General features: G+C 46.2%; 1 protein-coding gene across 2 annotated transcripts in view; it reads right to left on the bottom strand.

Moving 5' to 3' along the window:
- Positions 1-21,231, bottom strand: part of LOC115474822 (caspase-8-like) — a 105,260-nt gene that overhangs the window by 26,060 nt on the left and 57,969 nt on the right. The window lies entirely within an intron of this gene.

Here is a 21,231-nt window from a genome sequence, read left to right as displayed (position 1 = left end):
TGGAAGTTGAGCACCCTCGAAATAGAGCAACCTCCTTCATTGTGTCTAGGATGAAGGTGCAATTTGTATTGAGTTTGCCCCGCCCCAAAATCACTTTGAAAAGATGGCGCCTGTGCACCCAGCATAGGTGGCTTGGGGAGGGTAAACCTTCCCAAAATACATGCTGGTATAACCCAGAACTCACCCGAGTTAGCTCCTGGACCTAAGTCCCAAGGAGAGAGTACTGTTCTTTCTCAGTTCCCAACTGAAAAGCTTGAATTGCTCTCAAGCCACTTGCACTCACTCTTCCAGGATCCTCGCAGTCAGTGTTGCCAGATGGCAAAACATTTTCCAGCCCCAAACCAGCCCAATATTAATATAAATATTAATAAGGTAAATATGAATATTAATAAAGTGAATATGAATATTAATGAGATCGATATGAATATTAATGAGGTCAATATGAATATTGATAACACAATCACAATCATCATAAACAGAATCAGCAACAGCAAAATCATCAGAATAATAATCAGCATCAGCATAATTAGCACAATCAGCACCATAATCTGCAACACCATTATAATTAACACAAATTAATAATCCATCCATCCACAAAACAAAAGGAGCAAGTTCCCACTACAAACCATCTCTTTTGATCTAGGCACAGGGGTAAAAAAAAGATTTTACTTCTCCTCCAGAATTCAACCTAAATCATGTTTAATGTGGGATATAAATGTTGCAAATAACTAAATAGATAGGAACTCTTAATGTTGAGGACCTGATTCTCATAACATGTCTATTTTAGTGGCCCTTTACCAGGAGAAAAAAAAATCTCTTCTAGATACAACATGTGCTAGCCTGGTGTCCCTATAATCAGCCCCTCCAAATACCACACTGATAACGATTTAAAACAAATTACTACTCTATTACTATACAGACCAAGTGCTGCCCACGTCCAGCCAGCCCGCCTCTGCAGTCTGCAGGGCTTCTATTGGTTCAATTGGACCAATAGAAACCTGGAGACCACCTCTGCAGGGCTTCTATTGGTCCAATTGGCCAATAGAAGCCCCGTGGGGAAAACGCCCAATCCGCGACTGCGGCAGCAAAAGCTGCCCAATATCCCACAACCCACAATTTTCAAACAAGACTGCGGAATTCGGGGTGAAACCCACCCAATTCCATGGCCGAACCGCGAAATTGGTAACTTTGCTCTCAGTCAACTGGGAATAATTATGGATCCAGAGTTCCCTCCAACTCCCAGTACAGGAACCGTACAATATGCCAGGAGGATCAGGAATAAACTTAACTTTATTATAATGTTAGTAACAAGTAAATTCTTACTGTGATGATCTTCAACTTGGTAAGTGATGTAAACTTGGGTATGTTTTTCAAAGGTAATCACAAAGAACTCGCTTTTTCAGGATTAGACCCAGGTGCACAATCCCATATTGCCTTTCCTGTAGCCTGATGGGACCCCAGGATGGACTTCCCTTTCTGATGTATTCCTTACCACCAGATCCGGATCCTGTATTACTGTCCTTATCCTTTGTGAGTATCACCCTGAAGGTAGCAATCAGCCATGGGCAGACCTTGTCCTACTCTGAACCCCAGTTATGGGCTGGACTTTCCAATCGAATCCAAAGTTCTGGTTCTCTTTAATGGCTATAGTGCACTTGACAGCAATTGATCCCTTAAATCCAGTCTACTAGGATTGGCTCTGCCAGGGCCGCCGAGAGACTGTGCCGGGCCCGGGCCAAGGCCGCCCCGAGGTCGCCCCCGCCGCTCCCCCCCCCCCACCCCCCTCCATCCGCCATCAGGCCGGACCCCCTGCATTGAAATCACAGCGCCTCTCACCTCCGTGTGAAAGCGCTGCAGGCAGCAGGACAGCAGATCGCCTCCCTTCGGCCCTCCTTCCCTCCTTGAGTCCCGCCCTCGCGGAAGTTATGTCAGACGAGGGCAGGACACAGGGAGGGAAGGAGGCCTGAAGGGAGGTGATCTGTTGCCCTGCTGCCTGCAGCGCTTTCATACGGAGGTGAGAGGTTCTGTGATTTCAATGCAGGGGGCCCGGTCCGGTGGCAGACGGTCGATGACGGAGGGTGGGGGGGACTGTGGCACCGGGCCCCCCTTGGAGGCCCGGGGAATTTTGTCCCCCCTGCGCCCCTCCTCTCGGTGGCCCTGGGCTCTGCAGGTACCCTCTTCTTGTCTGTGTGTTGCTTGGCCAGGGTTTGTAGGTACTCCAACCTTAAGCAACCAAGGACAGCCTTCCCTCTCAAGGTTTCTCTATTTATTTACTTCTAGAACCCCTCCCAGGTCCTCCTAGTCACTCCCCCTAATGATTCTCTACCTGGGGCTCATTCTACCAGAAGATCTCCTGTCTAACCAAGGATTATACTGGCAAAGAGGGAGCAGCAGCTAGCAAAATCAGGCACCAGTAAATTTTAGACTGAAATCATAGCAGGCGCTAAGAAAGGGACAGAAGAAAGAAGATACTTCCTGCCTCTGATTAGTCCTGGCTAGCAGAATAAGCCAATCAGCTGCCAAAGGTGGGAAAACACTTTCTCCAGCACCTGTAGTGACAAAGGAGAGGGGTAGACACAGAGAGCACTGTTCTGTATGCTGAGCAGGAGTCCTCCAGCTATATTGCTGCTAGTAGGGGGTGGTGCTTCAATATTATGTTTTCAATTGCTAGAAACAGGCAGGTTCCCTGGAATCTTGCAAAGATTACTTGCCCTTCACTATTGAAAATAGTACCTTCCACTGGCAGGACTGTAGGTGGTGGACTCCTGCTTAGCTTAGAGGGAATAGTGACAGAGAGAAGAGTAGAAAAGAGACTTGTAAAGTGACAGAATCAGGAGAGAGCATGTGACCGAGGGTGGAGGGAAAATAGCCCACAGGCATCATCAACTTTATAACAGTAGGTGCTATGCATCATCCATCGAAGTCCAGGGCAATCTAGGAGAAAATGAGTGGGGGGGGGGGGGGGGGGGGGGGGAGAGGTGACAGCAGAGAATGGAAAGGGCTGAGCTGCCAAGTTATCAAGTTCCAGGAGGGAGTCTTTTCAGCCAGTCTTGATTTTAAACTTACATCGCAAAAAAGCAGGATATGATTTGTAGCCCCTGATTCTACCCATTGAAATCAGTACTGCACATAGGTGCCTGATATAAAAGGTTTAGGAAGGCTAAGTGCCCCATTTCCAAACATGACCTTTTCTACCTCCCTCTTGCTGACCCTCGCAAAGCAACAGAAAACAGTGACAGAGCTGCAGTATGTGCGCCGCTACCAGCTCTGCTAGTTCCGCCCCCTCTGAAGTCAGCTTCCTGTTTCAGAGGGGGGCAGGACTGGCAGAACCAGCAGTGGTGCGCATAAAGACCAAGGCCCCATGTCTTTTTTCTTTTTATTGCTGCTGCTGATCCCAGGAGCATCAGCAGTTAGGGTGTCAGTGGGCAGGGGAAACAGATGATGCTGCAGGGGGTGGATTGAAGAGACACTGGATGTAAAGGGGGAGAAAAATAGAGATGGAAGAGTGGAAAAAGAGATGTAACGCCAGTTTTTTTTTAAGTTTCCAGAGGTGATCTGGGAAATTATAGACCAGTGAGCCTGACATTGGTGTTGGGCAAAATGGTAGAGTCTATTATAAAGAACAAAATTACAGAGCATATTCAAAAGCATGGATTAATGAGACAAAGTCAACATTGATTTAATGAAGAGAAATCTTGCCTCACCAATCTATTGCATTTGTTTGAAGTGGTGAACAAACATATGGATAAAGGTGAGCCGGTCGATATTGTGTATCTGGATTTTCAAAAGGCATTTGACAAAGTACCTCATGAAGGACTCCAGAGGAAATTGGAGCATCATGGGATAGCAAGTAGTGTTCTGTGGGGTTCCCCAGGGGTTGGGACCGCTGCTTTTTAACATATTTATAAATGATCTAGAGATGGGAGTAACTAGTGAGGTAATTACATTTGCTGACAACACAAAGTTATTCAAAGTTGTTAAATCGCAAGAGGATTAAAAATTACAAGAGGACCTTACAAGACTGGGCATCTACATGGCAGATGACATTTATTGTGAGCAAGTTCAAACTGATGCATGTGGAAAGGAGGAACCCAAATTATAGTTATGTAATACAAGGTTTCACATTAGGAGTCACCGACCAGGAAAGGAATCTAGGCATCATGGTTGATGGTACATTGAAACCCTCTACTCAGTGTGCGGCAGCAGCTAAGAAAGCAAATAGAATGTTAGGTTTTATTAGGAAAGGAATGGAAAACAAAAATGAGGACATTATAATGGCTTTGTATCGCTCCATGGTGTGACCGCACTTCGAATATTGTGTGCAATTCTGGTCACCACATCTCAAAAAACATATAGCAGAATTAGAAAAGGTAGAGAGAAGGGTGATGAAAATGATAACGGGGATGGGACGACTTCCCTATGAGGAAAGACTAAAGCGGCTAGGGCTCTTCAGCTTGGAGAAAACACAGCTGAGGGGAGATATGATAGAGGTCTATAAAATAATGAGTGGAGTGTAACAGGTAGATGTGAATCGCTTGTTTACTCTTTCCAAAAATACTAGGACTAGGGGGCATACAATGAAAATACAAAGTAGTAAATTTAAAATGAATCAGAGAAAATATTTCTTCACTTTACATGTATTTAAACTCTGGAATTCGTTGCCAGAGAATGTAGTAAAAGCAGTTAGCTAAGTGAGGTTTTAAAAAGGTTTGGATAGCTTTCTAAAGGAAAAGTCCATAAGCCATTATTAAAATGGACTTGGGAAAAATCTACTGCTCATTTCTAGAATAAGCAGCATAAAACATATTGTACTGATTTGGGATCTTGCCAGGTACTTGTAGCCTGGATTGGCCACTGTTAGAAAGAGAATACTGGGCTTGATGGACCTTTGGTCTGTCCCAGAATGGCAATACTTATGATGCTGGATGGAAGGGGAGATGCTGGATGCAGGGGAAGATATAGAAGATGCTAGATTGAAGGGGGAGAGAAGGGAGACCCTGGATGGAAGAGTTGACAGAGAGGGGAGATGCTGGATGGAAGGGAGAAGAGAGAAAAGAGAAGAAAATGCTAGACAGAAGGAGGAGAGAGGGGAGATGCTGGATAGAAGAGGAAGAGAGAGGAGAAATGCTAGATTGAAGGAGATAGAGTGGGGGTAGTTTCTGGATGGGAGAAAGGATAGAGTTAGTGAAAGATTGGAGAAGAAGGGGAATGAGAGAGCCAGGGTGAGGGAAAGAAATGGAAATTGGAAGCAAACACAGTAAAAAGAGTGAATTTGAAAATTTTATAGTAATAATGAATGAAATCTGGGCAGAAGGCAAACATAAAAATAAATAGAAGAAAGCTGAAAGAAAAAGATCAATGTTGGCGATGAATATAGTGGTGGAAATGAAGATGACAGAAAGAAAAAGAAAAAATGACAAGTGGATAGGAAATTGTCAAGAGAGTTAAGAAAAGACGGAAGTAGAAACCAGAGACAGGAGCCAGCACGATTAAAAAAATAAAATGGCGAAACAAAGGTAGAAAAATAATTGTATTTTTTATATAGGATAAAGTAGTGCAGTAGCCATGTTAGTCTACTCTAAAGGTTAATAAATAAATACAAAAATGGAAAATAAGGTGACACCTTTTTACTGAACTAACTAACCCCTCCTTTTACATGTTAACGACTGCCGCCCGGTAATGCCGGTAATGTGTTGGCATTACTGTACCGGCAGCCACTACCATGGCTTTGTAAAAGGTGGGATATATACATTTTTCTATTAGCTTTCAGTGGACAAAACCTTTTTTCTCATGTCAGGACAGTATGCTGTTCTGACCTAAGGAAGGAAGTTTTTGGTCTCTGAAAGCTAATCGAAAAATGTATTAAGTAGTCCAGTAAAAAGGTATTGCCTTATTTTCCATTTTATTTGTATTTATTAGGTTTTATCATAGTAATTGGAGTATATCAGGTTTTGAAATTTACATGTGCTATCTTCATATTTTGCACTGTACAGAGGAGCATGCATCTCTGTTTCTCTTTCTTTGGTGTTGCACTCTCTGCAGTTTCCAATTTCTTGGAGGTTCAGTTTAATTTTTGTCTACATATTTCTATTTTTAGTTTGTGATTACTTATTCTATAATTGCTGAGGGTATATCTGTATTCTGCTTATGTGAAAGAAACCAAGTTTTCTGTTAGAGCTGAATGTCTGTGTAGGATTGATCTGCACTAATCTGACTTGTTTAGTTTTCAAATAGATGTATTGATATTTTAATGCCCACTGTAATGTTTATGATGCCGCCTTTCCTAGGTAGACCCTTGTGTGACTCCAGGAAGTTAGTGCTATTATGGTATGGTAGAATTGCTCTATAGGGTCTGAGCAGTGTCGTAGCGAGGGCTAATGGCACCCAGGGCGGGTCGCCGCTGCGCACCCCCCCCCCCGGGTGCAGCACGGCATGACCCCCCCCCCCCGGAGCGCAACCCCCCCCCCCGGACCGCATTCTTACAAGCAGGAGGGCCGATCCGCCCCGAGTGCACGACACTCGGAGCTGCGTCGGCCCCGCTGGTTCCCTGCTCTCTCTGCCCCGGAACAGGAAGTAACCTGTTCCGGGGCAGAGGGAGCATGGAACCAGCGGGGCCGGCACCCCCTGAGCGTGTGCACCCGGGGCGCACCGCCCCTCCCACCCCCCCACCCCCTTCCTACGCCACTGGGTCTGAGTGACATTTGTAGGAGTTTGTATTATTTCACAATATGTCTGGTATTGTAGCTCAAGGCAAGTTACATTCGGGTACAGTAGCTATTTCCCTATCCGTGGAGGGCTTATAATCTAAAAGGCCCTTTTACTAAAGGGTTGCCATGTGGCAACCCGGAACTACTATCGGCACAATGCGGGTTCCGGTGGTAGTGCTGCCCCACTAAGCGCCATTTCCGGTGCTAAGGAAAATTGTTCCATATTTTCTACCGCAGCAGTTACCCGGTGGTAATTGGTTACCACTGGGTTAGTGCAGGAGACCTTACCGTGGTGGCAATAACCCTCAATGGCTGGCGGTAAGTGCTTCCACCTAAATGGCTGCGCGCCAAGTGTGAACTTATGACACGGCCATTTCTTTTTTCTACCTGTTTACCTGCTGCAGTAAAAGGGGACGATGAGGGGGGGTCTACATTACAGTACCTAGCTATGCCTCTGCGGAAATATTTCCGCAAAACACCAGTTCTAATTTTACAGTCCATTTAGCAAGGGCACTGGATCTACAAGGCCCTTGGGGAGTGGGTTTGGTGGAAATACAATACCCACACATGTGGGACAATGTTACACAAGACCAATTTTATGTCTTGATGGTGAATGGCTTACCGGAAGAAACATTTGTAGTACGGAGAGGTTATTACTTGAGCATGGAAACTTTAACGGAGAATATGAACAAAGAAATCACTGCTTGCTACGATAAGCAGCCCCGGTTAATCTCTTATAACCCCACCAGGCGTACAACCGTAATGAGAAATATGGACTCACTGGCGCTCATCTGAGCAGATGACGAATTAGTGATCATTTTGAGGTTAGACCCTAACGCTTTTACTAGTAGTATGAGCTTGCCCGCTGACATCACAGTTGGTTTTAACATCTTGCAGTTCAACACAGACATCATGGAACATCACTTAGCAACAGATCATTTTGTACCACTGCTGCGCTGCGTACTGGTTAAAGAGAAAAGGAATGAGTTTGTCACCTTCACATGTAATAAACCCCATTATGTCCCTGTGAACAAGAACCATATCGATACTATTTCCTTTGAAATAAAGACGGATCGGAACAGACACATCTTATTTCACTACAGAAAGGTGATCCTTAAGCTTCACTTGCAACCCCAGAAAGCAAACATATTTTAATATGATAGCGATTAAACTTACGCTGACCTGGCACTGTACAGAGATTATTATTATTATGTAGCCCAGGGGGCTTTTACAAATCAGCAGTTTTGTATGGAGCAGGGATTGGCTTTGTGTTTTGTAGTCTCTTTAGAAAAGCACCATCGTTGCTGAGAAGGGGAATTGAGATTGTTAAACCGCTCATAAAAAGTACGGCCAAAAACATAGCCAAACATACAATGGGTCACATCACCACGGCTATTCTGAATAACATGAATAACAACGCGGAGCAGGCCAGATCAGGACTAGCAGTCATGTGAAAAGCCCTTAAAAAAAGAGAGGCAGGCAGACATTTTCTAGAAGGATGGACTGAACCCCTTAAAAGAAAGAAACCAAACTGTGTAGCACCTCAGAAACCTAAGCGCAAGGTTAAGAAGAGAGTTGACGCTACAGAGGGCCCCCCATTCCAGCCTCAGGCTCCCCCAACCCTGGTGCCAGTCAAGTGCCTGTGTTTTGGGAACTACTGGCTACCTTCCCGCTCCCTGCTTCAGCCGCCATGCCATCTCCTGTTCTCAATCTAACCTCCTTGGTCAACTCTCTCTTACTCGCTCCCTTCTGGCTCCCTGCACCGCTGCCCTTCTTCACTTTTCTGGGCCACTGGCAGTGTCAGTGATGTAAGCACACTGCCTTTGGTGGCCCGGAAGCTTTCCCTCTGCTAAAATTTCCTTTCCCACATAGGCGGAACGCTGTAACAGAGGGAGAGCTTCTGGGGCTGCTGAAGGCAGTGTGCTTATCTCACTGACTCTGCCAGCGGCCCGAAAAATTGAAGGGCAGCGGTGCAGGGAGCTAGAAGGGAGCAAATAAGAGAGAGCTGACCAAGGAGGTTAGATTGAGAACAGGAGACGTCATGATGGCTGAAGCCCATGAGGTCAGCTTCCCTTTCCCTCTCCTCCATGCAGCCGTCATGCCCGTTCACCCAAAACATAGCAAGCAAACCTATGAGCTGACTTGACCATGTTGTAGTTCTATATTGTTGGTAACATTTTTATTTCATCTCACTTATATTTTCAAGCATGCTGGCTTGTGCAGCATACGGATGTACGAAGAGGAAGCATTGGTTTCATCCCTGAGAGTAGTAATTAGTTTCAAATTGTAAATCTTTGTGTGATTTGCAGGGGCTGGTTATAGGGACTCCCTATATTTGTGCAGAGATGTTTTCACCTAGTAAAGGGCCACCAAAACAGACATATTAACAATCAAACTTACTATTTATAAGTACAATTTTTTAAAAAAATCATTTAATTAGGTTGAGACCTGGGAGCATTTAACACCTTTTTTTCCTGTGCCTTCATCTAAAGAAAAATATGTCATGTGGGAACTTGCTCCTTTTGTTTTGTGGAATGCAGTGAGGTATTGAATAATGAGGGAAGGGCTTCCTTCATGCAGACGTTCTCTCCAGAGTCAGTGTAAACATGGCAACATTGTCCAGTTCAGCACACTATTAACTGCCAAGTTCACACAAAGTTAATTATGTTCAGTGGAAAATAAATCTGTTGGCTCAGGCTGCTTCCTATGTGAATATTCCATCACTGTTTCATTATTGCTACTAAGTATTACATATTAAGGGCATTTGCTTTAAACTTTGTTTTAATATATTTATGGTTTTGCTTTTTAAACCCAAAGATGAATCTTAAGGGTGGTTGAACAATTAGGTACATAAGTACATAAGTATTGCCATACTGGGAAAGACCAAAGGTCTATCAAGCACAGCATCCTGTTTCCAACAGTGGCCAATCCAGGTCACAAACACCTGGCAAGATCCCTAAAAAAGTACAAAACATTTTATGCTGCTTATCCTAGAAATAGTGGATTTTTCCAAATTCCATTTAACTGTATTGTTTCTGGTTTTACTTGTTTTGGACTGCTCCTACTAATCACTACATTTGCTGTCTAGAATTATGCAAGATGAAAATGAGAAAATAAAAATTAAGTTTTGGATGTACTCTGTAGAAGTTGTTGTTTACTTTTGCAATGTTTGTATGGATGCCTATTCTGATGTGTGCATGTCTATATGTATGGATATGATTTCTGAACATGCGGCATCATTGAAGGACATACTTTTAAATGCCCAATTGGATAAATATAATTATCTCAACTTTATTAAATGTTTCAGACATATCCATCTACTGGCTCCCATGATATAATTGAACCCAAGTTTGCTTCGGATAATGTGGGATATAAATGTAAAAAAAAAATCCTTTATCCTCCACCTTTAAGACACTACATATCTAGTTGGATGGTGATGGCACAAGGAAAGCAAGTTTGGTCCAGTGAAGACTAAGTCAAAATAACCTGTTCCTTAGCTGGGCTCTAATATTACCATATTGAAAATGCATGGATCCAAAGGAGTCTGACTTGTCTGGCTTTTCCAATAGGAAGCATATTGTGGTTCTGTATATTCACTGCTGCCTTTTTAAAGGTACAGTTACTGATATTTGTGTGTTCAGAATTGGTGCTGTTAAGCTTGCTATATAGGCTCTAAAAAGATTTCTTGGAGGATTTAATGTTACTTCACAAAGTAATTTGGCAAACAATCCTTTATTTGTCTGCTCCTTCGTAAGGAGAAGGGGGTGGAAGGAACACTGTCAGGAACTCCAAGGACTTGAACTGGTTAATGTCAGCTTCAGAAAGGAGAGAAAGCAATAGAACCAGAGGAAGGGACAAGAAGACCTATTTTATTAGTACAGCTTAAAAAGGCATTTTATATTTGTTGTGAAGCAAAGTTGAGGGATCTATGCCACTGCAGTAATTATTTTTCAGGATACTGTGATGTGTGTTGAGAGGTTGACCAGACTCAAAGTCTACTACTATAGCAAAGTTTAAGTTATGGAATAATTCAAATTTATTTAAAAATATCAGTGTTTCCAAGGTTTTCATAAGTGTACATTGTAACCAGGTCCTCCTTCTACTCGGGAGCCAAGGCAAACCCTGCTTAGCTGTCTCATCAAGGGATACTGAATCCGAACCTCCTCTCTGTCCAGTAAAGGGGGGAAGGCATCCCGGCTCTTACCACCTCACTGTGGTTCTGACCTTCTACGACCCAGCAGCAGGGTCAGACAAAATCTCAGCATGCTCACCGTCTTTTAAAGTAAAGGTTTATTTAGTGGGCTGTGTTACCTTCTCCTCTTGGTTTAGTTCCATAATCAACAAAGAAAGTTACAGTCCCAGTTTCCAGCATTCACCTCTTTAACACAGTTCAGTCTTAAATCCAAATAGGCAAAAAAAAAAAAAAAACACAGTGAATCCCTCCTTGTTCTCAATGATAGTATAACCCTCACAAGCACTATCTTCTGTCTTTTCAACCGGAGTCCGGGCTAAACCTAAGACTTCCATCCACTCCTCTCCCTCTCCCTCTCCTTCCCCTACTTCCTTTTTATTCCATTCCATGGCTTCCTCCACCCAGGGTTCCCCCAGCTGCTGATCATTCCCCTGATCTGAACTCATTTCCCAATCATTCACCCCTCCCTCTATTTCCTGGGAGTCCTGTATGTGTACCGATGGTTTCTGGGAATGGTAGTTCCTTCCCTTATCTAGTAGTCTTACTGGCGCCTTGGCCACTAGAGGGCGAACCTTTCCTCTAAAAGATCTTGGAGAGTGAGATTCATTAAGTCTAAATGGAAAACTTCTCCCCTGTCCTGGTTTTGGTGCTACTGGACTGGGTCTCTTACCCAATCCCTCACATTATGTTGTTTATATTAATGCAGGACAGACTGTTTACTTAGACATCCATTATCAAGTGCATTCTAAGGCATTATTTAGGAGTATACCAAGCACTACTCACACCTATATGCTTTGGCCCCCCCCATGTTAACCCTTGGCCTCCCCAAAAATGTCAGGTCTGGCTCAGAAGAATGCATTAAATCAGAATTGGACCTCTTTCAATTGTCACTCACACAAACCAGTATTAAAAAAAAAGCATTTATGTGGAAATACCGCCTTTATTGACCTTATTGGAAATGGCGCCACTTGACTTTTACATAGCCGGTCACGGGAAAGATTATTTGGATTTGAACAATATGGTGCTGTACCTGAGCTGTAAGGTTATGAAAGGAGATGGAACAGACATTGCAGGGATGGCCAAAGTGGTGCTAGTAAATTATCCAATAGTCTCCCTCTTCAGCCTACTGGACATCACAATCGGAGAAAGACTCATCAGTCAGAGCAACAACTGCTACCCTTATAGAGCCCTCATAGAACTGCTTCTCAACTATGGTGAAAGGCCCCTCAAAACACAGTTTACGTGAAATCTGTTTTATAAAGACTCAGCCAGAAGCCAAGAGTTGACAGACCCTGGTGGTCACAATGCTGGTTTGAATGAAAGGGCTCACCTTACAGCCGGTAGCCAAAAGGTAGAATTATTGGGTCATTTACACAGCAAACTGTTTTTCCAAGAAAAACCTCTGATCAATGAGGAAAGAAAGATGCCTTCTGTGTAAGGAGTGGGGATGTCATAAACCTGGAATCAGACGTGGGGTGCCAGGCATGTGCAGCTACGGTGTTCCTGATTCAGACACGCTGGACATAACGCGCACAGCTCCGCCTTCTTTACATGTATCATCTCAGCACACCCTCAGGCTACAGCGTGTCATACCAGCGCTCCTTCAGCTTGCAGCGTGCGCAGGTAGGGCGTGGTCATCCTTTGACGTCCAACACCTTCAGTTCTTAAGGAAGGAATCATTCAGTGTTTCTTTGTCTCAGCTACTACTTTGTTGGATAGCACTGGTGCGTTTACTCTTGTTGTCTTACCTGTCTGAACCTTTGCCTGAACCTGGCTCTGCCTTCTGATTGCCACCTGCCTGAACCTTTTACCCGAACCTGACTCTGCCTTCAGATTGTCGCCTGCCTAAACCTTTGCCTGAACCGGACTCTGCCTTCTGATTGCCACCTGCCTGAACCTTTTACCTGAACCTGACTCTGCCTTCTGATTGCCACCTGCCTGAACCTGACTCTGCCTTCTGATTGCCGCCTGCCTGAACCTTGATCTGAACCTGACCCTGCCAACTCCTGCTGTCTGCCCTTTTCTCCTGGCCTGGATCGGTGGTTGCCCACTGGATAAGGTTTCTCTGCCTCGTGTCTCTGCTGCCTAGATTCTCCTATCCTGGTAGTCCAGTTCTTCCCAAACCCTCCTGAAGTCCTGCTGGCTGCCTACATCCAGGGGCTCAACTTCTGGGGAACGGCGGTCATCGCAGGTGAAGCACTGGACTTTTCCAACTGCCTGTTCTGGAACTGTACCCTGGCCTTTGGGCCTGGTGCCTCTATTCTAGGAACAGCACAAGGGCTCACAACCGGTAACTATACCCGGGGCACTGGTGACTGACCAAGACTGACCATGACAGACCGTGACAGGGGATGCCGACAAACACTACAAAAGTACAGATCCTGTCTGCATCGTTTTTCGTAAAAAGAGTAAAAGTGTCACCATGAGTAACGTTGGGTCACGCTGAAGTGCTGTTGAAGTCCAACGTCAAGTATGCCATTGATCATGTGGGGCTGAAGGTATTTAGCATTCCCACTGGAGTTCATATTACCAACCAGGAAAACTTCTTTCTGGGACAGCCGCCCAAACTCATCATCCTGGGGTTTGTGGACAATGATGCTTACAGCGGGTCCTATGGTAAAAACCCATTTAATTTTCAACATTATGATATCAATTTTGCCATTCTGTATGTGGATGGTTAACAAGTGCCAGGAAAACCTCTTCAACCGGACTTTGAACACGCTGAGAGAATGCATGCAATTGGTACAAGCAACTGGTAAACATATGAAAGATAGCGCATTGATAACTGAATGTACGGTGTTTTACACATTGCTGGTTTTTGATCTGTCACCCGACCAAGAATGCACAGATCACTACTCCTTGATCAAAAATGGTAATCTGCATGCAGAAATCTGTTTTGTGAATGCTTTACCCCATACCGTAAACAAGTTCGTCTATGGGATGTTTGACAATGTAATAGAAGTTAGTCAGCGAGGAAACATCCTGTTTATGTGAAAAACAATGAATACAGTACAGATTTATCATTTGTTGAAGGGGAACCCGTACACCGCAGAATCATTTTTAGACATTTTACCCAGCATTGGTTACTCAGTCTGCGCTTGCCATGGAGACCTTTAGCGTTACTGGTAAATACCCATCCACCCACATGACCTACCCGGTGAGCACTGGTTAGTCATCTATCTGTGTCAGAATGGCATCGATGAGTTTTTTGATTCTTACGGACGGACATACCTCTGATAAGTTGTGAAACTATTGTGTACCACAACAAAGAGTTACAACACCACCGTTGTAAAAACTTGTCTTTTGAAAATATTTTACAATTATATTCTGAGGACCCTCTGAAAAATGATAAAAAGGTGTTAAAGTTTGTGAAAAATAACAAAGTGTTGTGTGTGTGTAAATCTTTTCGAGGTCTGTTTTGTAACCTACAGAGATGTGTTTTCTACAAAGAGTGTCATACAGTGTCTAAATAAAACTCTGAAGACTTCCGGTGGAGACGAGCAGCGAGATGGACGTCGCGTTGTGAGCTCCGTTCCGCCCGAATGAAGCCCCGATTTTCAAATCGCCGGACCCGCTCCTAAAAGACCCAGTGAGCAAGGAGGGCACCCGGGGCCCAGACGAACATGGAAGCGGCACTGCTGGCGCTATCTTCAGCACACAAAACAACATTTGAAACGAACTCGAGCTGTTCCAAGATGGCGGCGGCAGAGGAAGCCCGGAGCTTTTAAAGACTATACTTGGCGGCCAACGGGAGAGACGGGAGTCCCGACGGAAGGGGGAAGGCCGGATCCTGTCGCAGGAACAGTGACAGTGAGTACCTTCTCTTGGGATCGGGGCAAGGAGCCGACAGGCCAGCTCTGGCAAAGGTTATAGAAAGGGCATCTCAGGAGCTGGAGGAGTGGAGGAACGTCAACTAGCGGACAAGCTCTTTCGGCGGCCGCACTCGCGCAATCGGAAGATACATCCCCGGGCTAGAGGGAAGAAATTCTAGCAGAGTGGATTTATTATACTGCTTTTATGCGCTTGAATTTGCCCGCTAATCAGAGCAACAACCTAGCGTATGCAAATACGACAACGCGAGGTGACGGGTTGAAGGCCCAGTATAACTATTCCACGGCACCTGAAGTCCCGAATATAAACGAGGCCCGGGCAGAGGCCACTTGTCTAATAGCAGTTGAGCTGTTCGCCGAAGTGCTGGGAGAGTGTCCGAGAGCGGTGCTGCTGAATGTATGGAGCAATATTTGAAACCCATGCCATCTGGAATCACCCGTAGAGGCACAAAATTTGATAAAGAAAGACCCTCACCTCCTAAGCCCAGCCACAAAATGGCGGACTTGAAAGGTACAGCTGAGGGAGAATTCACTGATAAACAACTGGCGCAAATAACAGCAGCGGTGAGCGCAGCTCTCAGCCCACGATTCGACTTGTTGGCCGGACAATTAAAGAACTTAGAATCTTCAGGGGCCGAAACGGAGAAGAGAGTAGGAGAGGCGGAGACTCGGATAGCAGCAGTGGAGGACTCCAGCTCCCAGAACATACAGGAGATTGCCAGGCTCAGGACTCAACTTAAGTTGCAACAAGAAAAAATGGAAGACATGGAAAACCGTGCCAGGAGATGCAACTTGAGAATTGTGGGCATCCCCGAAAAGGTCCCAGAAAGGCTACTTGGGCAATTACTAGAACAGTGGTTGAAAAAAGAGTTGGCCCTCTCAGACAGCCGAGGGGAGTTGTGCATCGAGCGAGCCCATAGGCTAGGGCGTTGGCAACCAAATTTGCAGAGACCACGAATTGTCATCATCAAAGTGCTTAACTATCTGCATAAAGAAGAAATATTACGAGGATTCCGGTCGATGCGCGACTCTCTTTAATATGAGGGATCCCCAATAAAGATTTTTCAGGACTACTCGGCAGGAGTACAGGAACAAAGACGTCGTTTTCATCCCATATGCTCCACACTGGTCACCAAGAACACCAGATTTATGTTACTATATCCAGCTATTTTAAAGATTCAGCATGGAAACCAGTGGAGATCCTTTCAAACTGTCCAAGAAGCTCAAAGGTTCCTAGACGTGGAAATGAAAGAACCAGACACATGACTTTGCAGCAGAGTCCGAGCAGAGACAGACACCCAGGGGAATCTTCCCTTTGGTGAAAGAGGACACGAGGATTAGACCCGCATGATATGGTATATGGTAGGAGATGTACTGAAAGCTCAAGTTACTGATTTAAGGTTCTTGTTGTTCAACAGTTAAGGTTAATATGGGATGAGTTTCAAGGGATCCCAATACATGTTGGGGGATGGGGTCATAGGAGTCCCGGACTTACAATTCCATTGATTGCTTTGAGGGGTGTGGACTAAGGAATCAGATGGTTACAGATAACTTAGGGGCTTCAAAGGGCGAGAGAAGTCAAGGGCATGGAAGGGGCTTGGGAGAGTGACAAGAGGGGTAGAGGGGGGGAGGGGGAGAGGGGAGGAATGGAGAGGGATGGGGGGGTGGGGTGGGAGGGAGGGACAAGATTTGGGAAGGGAACACGGTGTTTGTATACATGTAGTGATGTTATGATTGACACATGGTGTGGTGCAAGAGTAATGATAGATTGGAAAGAGGAGCGGGAGGGGTGGTGGCTGGGACACCTCTCTGTAAAGATTGTGGGAAGAATGCAGGGAAGTATTAACGAACGAGTAGAGATTACATGACTCCATTACAAGTAGTAACTTGGAATGTAGGGGGCATCCACTCGCCAATTAAACGACAGAAAATTCTAAAAATCCTCAATGATCAAAAGACATCAATTGCATTTTTGCAGGAGACACATTTGACAGGTATAGAACATGCTAAATTGAAGCGATGGTGGGTGGGAGACATTTTTGAATCCCCGGCAGTGGGGGGGAAAGGAGGAGTGATTACACTAGTACGGAAAGGTATACACGTGAACAGTGGCGTACCTAGGGTAGTTGACACCCGGGGCCGGTCATTTTTTAACACCCCCCCCCCCCAAATCCAGTACTAGGCATACCGAGAATACAAAACATCAGGACCTATAGAGCGATTCTACCATACCATAAGCAGTAATTTCTACGAGTCACACAAGGAAAAGGAAAGCATCTTAAACACTACAGTGAGCACTAGAACATCAATTCACCTATTGTAAAACGAAACCAGACAGAATAATACAGATCGTCGATCCTGCACAGTCAATGCCAACTGAAAGCCATGTCTTTTTCACAAACACAGATACACCCTAATCCACTATAGAATAAGTAGTAATATTTAAACTTTCTATTTAGACAAAAATTAAACTGAACCCCCAAGATGCCAGACTCTGCATACAATGCAACACCACAGAAACAGAAAACGTCCCCTAGTACTGTGCAAAATATAAAGACAGCAGATGTAAATTTGAAAAAACTAACAAATACCAATCACCACTTTACAAATTAACAAATAGAAATAAAACAAATAATATCATTTTATTGGACTAATACATTTAGCTTTCAGAGACCAAAATCTCCTTCCTCAGGTCAATACAGTATAGTGCTGTTACATTATCCTATCCTGACCTGAGGAAGGGGGTTTTGTTCTCTGAAAGTTAAGTCAAAATGTATTAAAATTAGTCCAATAAAAAGATGACCTTATTTACATGTTCTACTTATAAACATTTATTAACACAGCTACAATACTATATCCTAAAGCAAAATAATTAAAATATATATTTACAGTTTGTCGTCTCTGGTTTCTGCTTTCCTCATCTTCTTTTCACTGTCTTCCTTCCATCCAGCATTTCTTCACTCACTCTCTGCCATCCAGTGTCTGCCCTCTCTAATGTCCCTTCCATCCAGTGTCTGCCCTCTCTCTCTGCCCCTTCCATCTACTGTCTGCCCCAGTCTGCCATCTCTCTGTCTTCCTTCCATCCACATCTGCCCTCTATTTCTGCCCCTTCCATCCACCATCTGCCCCAGTCTGCCATCTCTCTCTCTCCCTTCCATCCACATCTGCCCTTTCTCTCTGCCCCTTCAATCCGTCTGCCCTCCCTCTCCCATCCATCCAAGGTCTGCCCTCCCTCACGCTCCCCACTTCCATCCAGGGTCTGTCCCCTCTCTCTCTGCCCCCTCTTTTCAGCCCCCTTATTCCACCTGCCCCTAGTTCCAGCCCCAGCCCACATCTCCCACCTGCCCCCCTTTTCAGCCCCACTATCCCACCAGTCCCCAGCCCTTTTCTCCCATCAGTCCCGAGCTTCAGCCCCAGCCAGTTCTCCCTGTCCCCTTTAAAGCCCCCAGTTTCAGCCCCTGCCCCGTTTCAGCCCCCAGTTCCAGTACTAGCCCCCTTATCCCAAATACCCTCCTTTTCAGCCCCCAGTTCCAGCCCCCTTCATCCACCACATGCCTTGCATCCCCCCTTTTCAGCCCCAGACCCATTTTCCCTCCTGCCCCCTTGTCAGACCCCCAGACCCCTTCTCCCATCTGAGCACTCCCCTCCCCAATCCCCTTCTCCCCTATGACCACCCCCACCCTCCCCAATCCCCTTCTTCCCTCTGAGCACCCTCACCCTCCCCAATCCCCTTCTCCCCTCTGAGCTCCCCAATCCCCTTCTCCCCTCTAAGCACCCTCCCCAATCCCCTTCTCCCCTATGAGCACCCCCACCCTCCCCAATCCCCTTCTCCCCTATGACCACCCTCCCCAATCCCCTTCTCCCCTATGAGCACCCCCACCCTCTCCAATCCCCTTCTCCCCTATGAGCACCCTCCCCAATCCCCTTCTCCCCTACGGTATGAGCACCCCCACCCTCTCCAATCCCCTTCTCCCCTCTGAGCACCCTCCCCAATCCCCTTCTCCCCTATGAGCACCCCCACCCTCCCCAATCCCCTTCTCCCCTATGACCACCCTCCCCAATCCCCTTCTTCCCTCTGACCACCCTCCCCAATCCCCTTCTCCCCTATGAGCACCCCCACCCTCTCTAATCCCCTTCTCCCCTATGAGCACCCTCCCCAATCCCCTTCTCCCCTACGGTATGAGCACCCCCACCCTCTCCAATCCCCTTCTCCCCTCTGAGCACCCTCCCCAATCCCCTTCTCCCCTATGAGCACCCCCACCCTCCCCAATCCCCTTCTTCCCTCTGACCACCCTCCCCAATCCCCTTCTCCCCTATGAGCACCCCCACCCTCTCCAATCCCCTTCTCCCCTATGAGCACCCTCCCCAATCCCCTTCTCCCCTACGGTATGAGCACCCCCACCCTCTCCAATCCCCTTCTCCCCTCTGAGCACCCTCCCCAATCCCCTTCTCCCCTATGAGCACCCCCACCCTCCCCAATCCCCTTCTCCCCTACAGTATGAGCACCCCCACCCTCTCCAATCCCCTTCTCCCCTATGAGCACCCCCACCCTCCCCAATCCCCTTCTCTCCTATGACCACACTCCCCAATCCCCTTCTTCCCTCTGAGCACCCTCACCAATCCCCTTCTCCCCTCTGAGCCCCCCCTCCGTCGAGAGGCCTGAGCCCTCTTCACCCTAAAGCCACCACCCTGCTTTTTTTTTTTTAAATCCGTGCAGCGATGCAGGCAGCGCCCGGCGTCTGCCCTGCATGAACTGAAAAGAGGAAATCGCTTTGCTGACATCGGGCCTTCCCTCGCTTGTTGTCCCGCCCTCTTTTGAGGTAACTTCCTATTTCCTCGAGGGCGGGACAACAAGCGAGGGAAGGCCTGACGTCAGCAAAGCGATTTCCTCTTTTCAGTTCATGCAGGGCAGACGCGAGGCGCTGCCTGCATCGGCGATCGCTGCATGGATTAAAAAAAAACTGTCGGCTTTCGCGGAGCACCCCCCACCCGCTGACACCCGGGGCGGACCGCCCCCACCGCCCCCCCCTTGGTACGCCACTGCACTTGAAAGTTAATCAGGTAGTTGGAGACACTGGGGGCAGATACGTGTTGGCATCTGTAGTATTGGACAGACAACCAATCTTGCTTTGCAATATTTATGCGCCAAATACGTTCGACCAGCGCTTTTACACACAACTCACTAGTGCTTTGCAAGGGTTAGGAGGAGCCCCTATTATAATGGGGGGAGACTTTAATGAAGTCGCGGACCCGGCACTGGACAGGTCTGGCTCAAGTGGGAGAGGGAGAGCTAGGCCAGGGAAGGGAATAGCAGCACTGGAGGAAACTTTTGCAGTAGTAGATGTGTGGAGAACTTTGAACCCTCTTGAGAGGGACTATACCCATTTATCGAGGGCCCATGCCACTCTGTCCCGTATCGACTATATATTAGTAACTGGAGACATCTTCACACAGGTGGACAGAGCGAAAATAGGGCCAATAGTGGTTTCTGATCATGCCTGGGTAATGGTGAGGTTGGAGTTGGAAGGAGGGATAAGAGAGGACTACATATGGAGATTCCCAACTTGGCTTTATAGGGATGGGCAATTCTTACCCCATTTGACTAAATGTTGGAAAGATTTCGGCATCAATAATGAGATTCATAGGACAGACTCGGTGCTTTATTGGGAGACAGCTAAAGCAGTGCTTAGAGGGGAGATTATAGCCTATGCAAGCTTTAAGCGGAAAATGAGGCGACAAGAAATTCTTAGATTAGAAAGGAGAGTGGCTAAATTGCGACGTCAGTACAGCGCGGGACACACTCAGAGCCTCCGAGTGCAATTACTAGAGGCCCAACAGAGCCTCAACGAGTTGTTGCACCGTACAGGTAGAAAATCCCAGGCTTACTATAAATACCAGCTTTATAAATTTGCAAATAAGGGAGGGGGTTTCCTGGCGAAGGTCATGGGCAGAAAAGTAGGTTATCAAAAGATACTCTCACTAAGGGACCATCGTGGGTCACTAGTACACAAGGACAGTGAAATCTCGGGAGTATTTAAAGACTTTTTTGAACAGTTATATAAACCACAGGAGGATCTGGTCAGGCCTGGTGAGACATATTTGGCTAGCGTTGATTTACCTCAAATGGAGGCTGAGGAGTTAAGGGTGTTGAATGCAGATATTACTGTAGATGAAGTTATGTGGGTGATCAAGCAAAGTCCTTTGGGGAAGGCACCGGGCCCTGATGGAATGAGGAATGAGTTTTATAAGTTACTGCAGGCCGAAATCAGCCCGGTGCTGACTGAGGTATTTAATTTAACTGTCCAACGGGGATCTTTACCACTACATATGAACCAGGCCCATATAACAGTACTGCTTAAGCCTGGTAAAACAGCTCTACACCCGGAGTCCTATCGACCAATCTCACTTTTAAATTCAGAGGCCAAGTTTTTGGCCAAATTGCTAGCTAATAGATTGGCCAGATACCTCCCCTCTTTGGTAGAAGAGCCACAAGCAGGATTTG

This window comes from Microcaecilia unicolor, chromosome 7 (genome assembly GCF_901765095.1).
Source record: "Microcaecilia unicolor chromosome 7, aMicUni1.1, whole genome shotgun sequence".
NCBI classification, from domain to species: domain Eukaryota; kingdom Metazoa; phylum Chordata; class Amphibia; order Gymnophiona; family Siphonopidae; genus Microcaecilia; species Microcaecilia unicolor.
The sequence above is the reverse complement of the archived record's forward strand: the minus strand, read 5'-3'. Positions and strand labels throughout refer to the sequence as shown.